The sequence below is a fragment of the Arachis stenosperma genome, chromosome 2 (genome assembly GCF_014773155.1).
Source record: "Arachis stenosperma cultivar V10309 chromosome 2, arast.V10309.gnm1.PFL2, whole genome shotgun sequence".
Taxonomy (NCBI): domain Eukaryota; kingdom Viridiplantae; phylum Streptophyta; class Magnoliopsida; order Fabales; family Fabaceae; genus Arachis; species Arachis stenosperma.
This window is the reverse complement of record NC_080378.1, coordinates 101179516-101185224: the sequence shown is the minus strand read 5'-3', so window position 1 is coordinate 101185224 and position 5709 is coordinate 101179516. Positions and strand designations below refer to the sequence as shown.

At 29.6% G+C, this 5709-nt stretch overlaps 1 pseudogene; it reads left to right on the top strand.

Annotated features, from left to right (window-relative positions):
• Positions 1-1896: 1896 nt before the first annotated feature.
• Positions 1897-4931, top strand: LOC130963306 (uncharacterized; annotated as a pseudogene).
• Positions 4932-5709: the final 778 nt, after the last annotated feature.

Below are 5709 nucleotides of genomic sequence, written 5' to 3'. Positions count from 1 at the left end.
CATCTCACATGAGGCAATAGTTGGTGTAGATGATTTTCCTTTTATTTATTTATTTTTGAGTTGGCAAAATCTGTTCTATGACTAGTAAGTGTTATAGTAACAATTTGTAAATTCCGTCAGAAATCGAGTCCATTGATAGCCATGAAATGTAAAGGGTGAGGAATTGAACATTTACTATTTAGTTAAAAGACCTAATAAGATAACTACTAAATTACATGTGTAGTTTACTAAAAATCACAATAGATATGTACTGTTTGGAACATTTCAAATTATTCTCTTATATGTTTTTCTTAAATTTAAACTTGTGTCTGATCCTTACGAAGTATCATCTTAGTTTTAATGTCTTATGACTTTTTTGTTATATAATCTCTAGTAACACATGTTTTGATATGTTATGTTTAATTTTTTATTTTATATTTTTAAAATTATAAGGTGAAAATAAAAATTGAAAAGATCTAAAGTCAATTTAAAGTTTAAACTAGTAGAATAAGAGAAAAGCTAAAATTAGAAATTAAAACTCATCATCACTTATATAATATACTTGAGTTACAATTGATTTTAAGTTAACGTGATGACAAACATTATATTTATTAATATATAATAAGCAACTAGTGCATGTTTCTTTATTTGACAAGTGTATAACTTTTATACATAATAAGTGTATAGCTATTTAGTTGCCAAATACCAGTAAGAGAAAACAAGTAATAAAGTCATGTGTATAGCTATTTAGTTGTCAAATAACACTAAGAGAAAACAAGTAATAAAGTCATGTGTTTGAACAGTAAATGTTTTACAAGCAAAATGAGTATAACCTATTTAAATTATTCAAAGTAACTATTTTATAAAAGAAAAAAAAATGGCACATCAAGGAAATAAGCATTTTGTAAAAGTTATCTCTTCTTATCACTTTCTCTCCATCAATTTCATGCAGAACCTGAAAAAATAGAAGAAAAATTTGATTTAGTAATTGATGTGAATCCAAAAAGATTTCAATAGCATTTTAAAGTGTATGTTGTTAGGATATAGAAAGTTTCAAGCAAATACAATGAGAAAGAGATTGAGTCGATTAAAATGAATCTCCAAAATGTAAAACTATCATTCTCACACTGAAATATATATTCTTTCTATTTACTGTTGATATTTTTATAGTAATGTAATATATGAAATAGACAAAATGCATTACTTATTTCCAAATTTGTTTGTAATGCTAAAACAAGGTGGTAGAATCTATTGCACTATTCTCCAAGATTAGTAAAAAAATGGCGTGGTGCCATTCTTGAGTTTCAGGTGTACACAATGACTAATTTTATTGTGTTCGACCACTAGTATAAAGAGAAGAATGGTGTGAGTAGGATGGTATAGACATTTTTCCAGAGGACTTTGGTCAATCATGTTAAGAAGCCAAGCTTTTCCCTTGAGGCTTTCTGCCTTAAGCATTATGTGGATCTTCTAACTGCTGACAAATTACTAGATTCTGAAATGTTTGGTGAGTGTCATATATACTTATAGGTAGACTATGCATTTAAAAAAGTTTGGGTTTATGTTCCACAGAAGCTAATACCATTAATAACAAGTGTAGATCTGATCGGAGAGATTGTTGGTAAAGAAGATCCTAGGGACTTGATCACTAGCAAAGGAAAAGAGACGAAGCGATTGATTATCATCCTTCAAGACCTTGAGTATGTATTATATACACATTTAAAGGTTTAAGTTAAAATTGTTTTCTTGACAAGTTATGGTGACAGAACCTTACCCTTGCTTATGTTATACTCAGAAATAATAAGATCAATTGCATTTTATTTGGTGAGTTAGTTGACCATCTCCTACCGCACCTTGAATGGGAGAAAGCTGAACCACTTATTGTTGTGCTGCAATATTTTAAGGCAACAAGGTGAAATGGAAAAACATCGGTGCAAAGTAACTTTGAAATCTCGAAGGTTCATATTAATCCCGAATTAACAGAAGTCATCCAATTCAAGAGCACGTTAGTGTTGTAGATCTTCTATATGTTTTGATTTAGGAAAAATGTAAATACTTTAGTTTTATCTAACATTTTGTGACCATTAATGATTGTAGGTTAAGTAGTCCTGCTGCATCAAATTCGACCAAGATTAGCCAGGTGTCATCTCCTAATACTTGGTCTGCCTTAGATGAGATAAAACATGGAAGTGTGGCTATCAAGACAATAGAGGAAGCTCTCAATTCCATGGAGGTCTAATGTGGCTAAATTTTACACAATAAATTTTGATACTGATGTATAACATTGTTGTAAATTGATAAAAAATCAATCCTATTCAAAATTATTGATGACTCATATCCTATATTATTTTCACATCATTGTAGGAAGGTCCCATATGGATATTAGGAACGATTGTATCCATCAATGCGAAAAAGGATGATTGGTTTTATAAATCTTGCAAAATGTGCTTTAAAAAAGTTGAAATCCCATTAAAAATAGATATGAATGTGACAAGTGCGGACACACACACGGAACAACGACTCTTAGGTACAAATTAGAGGTAACAGTGCACGATAGAACAGGGAGCATGTCACTACTCCTATGGGATAGGGAGACCACACAGTTGTGTCGAAAGTCAGTAGACAAGATTATTTATGACAATGTAAGTAAAATCTGAGTTCATAAACTCACATTTCTTTAAAATTACACTTAATTATATTGTGTATTTAGGAACTAGAACATTGAAATAGTTGTTTTGATCTATGTACTTGATTAGGGAGTTGGAGAAGATAACCCACAATTGCTGGACAATATGATGGATAAACAAGTGTTATTTAAACTAAATGTGAAGTCTGGCAATATAAAGCAATATGATCCAGTGTACACAGTGATAAAATTAAAATTTGAGACAACGAGAATATTATCATGAAAAATATGCCAGAGAGCCTTCCCAATAAATTGGCTGCTAATGAAGATGTAATTATCTCAAATTACATGTTCCCTAATATTGTTGTTCTTATTTTGGTCAATTTTTAATGTGTTATCTAATTTTTAATAGGATTTGTTTATTCTTAAGACCATGACTACAGCAACTTGGTTGACATTTTGAGCATTGTGGTAAATCTTACGAGTAATACTGATATTCATCTTACTATGTTCAGTTATCTAAATACTTGATAACGTGATTATATCTGCATATGATGAAGAAAATGTGCATTATATTCTATACACATATTTTTTTAGTGTGGTGGGTCTTTATATAATTTTTTCTATGTGAAGGATTCTGCTGAGAAAAGTGTTTCCAGTCTCAAGTTCAAAACACCAGCTAAGAGAACTATCAGCGGTGTAAAAATTGGCAACATCAATATTAACCTAATTAAGGAGGAAGGACAAAACTCTACTAATAGGCTCAGGAGCAAGGGGACGGAGAAGTTGAAATCTCGGTTTAGTGATTCTGATGTTTAATAAAATTAGACAACTTTGTTAGTAATAGCTAATTTGCCTTTTTGTTATGACATATATCTTAAACCCTCTTCATAGAACTGGAATTTCTGTCTAGAATAGAAGTTTGGCGATGAGCAGAGTATGATACTATATATTAGAATGTGTTTTGTGAAGTATATGCAGTTCGGTGATGAGCAGAGTATGATACTATATATTAAAATTTGTGTTTTATGAACTATATGCTGTTATCATGCAGTTAAATTTGAATTAGTTGATCGACATAATATTTCTTATAATTTAACATTGATATGACACATTAACTAATTGAATATGAAAGAATAGAATCAAATCTAAGTTTAAAAGGAATAGCATCCAATAGTGAATTTAACTAAGTTGAAAAAAAAGTTCAATACAATATCGCAAATGTTAGAAGTTGTGGCATATAAAGCACATCCCATGAAAAAAAAAAATATACCCCTAATCAATTGTATTATGACAAGTCTTCAACTTATAAAAATCATGAAATCTGACCTACTATGTGATAGTGTATAATAAAACATCCTCTAATATATATACTTCAACATCATTTGTTCTTCTAGTAAGCGGCATAATGAGTTACATGTTGTCAAGATAGATGAAATTGTCCATTTATTAGAGATTGATGAACTTGAAAATAGTAAAAGGGCAAATCAAATTGGTACTTTGAAATGAGCAGGTGATACTCGATGGAGTTCTCATTTCTCTTCTGTTTACAGTTTGATAAATATATATGGTGCAACGTTGACTGTTTTACAAAAGATTATTGTTGATGGATCAACTTATTCTCAGCGTGGTGATATAGAAAGTGCTTACAATACCCTGACCTCATTTGAGTTTGTATTGATCTCGCATTTGATGAAAGATATTATGGGAATAACTGATATTCTTTGTCAAACTTTACAAAAGCAGTCTCAAGACATAGTTAATGCTGTGCAACTAGTTCATTCTACAAAAACACTTATCCAAAGCATGAGAGATGACAGGTGGGAGGAATTATTAAAAAATGTGAAATCATGTTGTGAGCAACATGATATTCTAATTCCTGATTTAACTGCTTCTTATAATTGAGCATTATTTTAGAGTGGAGATATGTTTAGTCACAATTGATAAGCAATTACAAGAGTTAAATAGTAGATTTAATGATCAAGCAATGGATCTACTAAGTCTGATCTCTACTCTCATACTTAAGGATGCTTACAAAAATTTTGACATTGTTAAGATTTTTACTCTTGTTGACAGTTACTATCCTAAAGACTTTACTGAACAATAGAAGATTAATTTACCTTTTCAGCTTCAGCATTTTATTCGTCAGCATTCAAAAATGAAGAATTTGTCAACTATTCATGAACTGTGTAGATGTTTAGCAGAAACAAAAAAGTCAAAAATGTATTACTTGATTGATAGATTGATTCGTCTGATATTAACTCTTTCAGTTTCTACAGCTACCACAGAGCGATCATTTTCAGCAATGAAAATAATAAAGACTTAAGAAACAAGATGGAGGATGACTTTCTTGCGGATAGTTTGGTTATTTACACTGAGAAAGAAATTGCTGAAAAGCTTAGTTCTGATTTAATTATTGAAGATTTTAAGTCATTAAAAACTCGAAGAGTACTATTATAAACTATTTTATATCTTTTATCTGTAGAATTATTTATTTATTATCTTATTAGTAACAAACTTAAAGAATAATTATATTTATAAATTTTATTTTGATATAAATATTATTATTAAATTTTTATGTTAAATTTTCGACCCCCAAAATTTTATTTCAAGCTCTACCACTGGTTCAAACATACCTCATCAACACCAACCTTTTCCATACCTAAGGCACAATCAACCATATATATTCAAGGTTCTTTGATATAGATCTAACTAAGCCACAACATGAATCAAAATTTTAAAAATCACTAAAATGGCAGCACAATCAATAATATATTATTCATTTTATGAAGTCTAGCGACCTGTAATAAAACAATTTAACATCAATAAAAAGTATTCTTAACTGTAAACACTAAGCAGCAATAATCATCCAAAGATAAGTGCATTCATTAAATAAAAAATGAATAATTCATTCACCTATTCTAAAATTTTTATGATTCAGAGTGATGTAAATATGTTTTAAAAGCAAAATTAATAAAAATAGCAAAAAAATAAAGGAATTTAAACTCGTTTTTAATTGATGCAACGGATGGGTTCACAACTTTACCTCATCATCATCATTTGCCCTTAAAATTTAAGCGGCATATTTTTTAAATTTTAAAGAG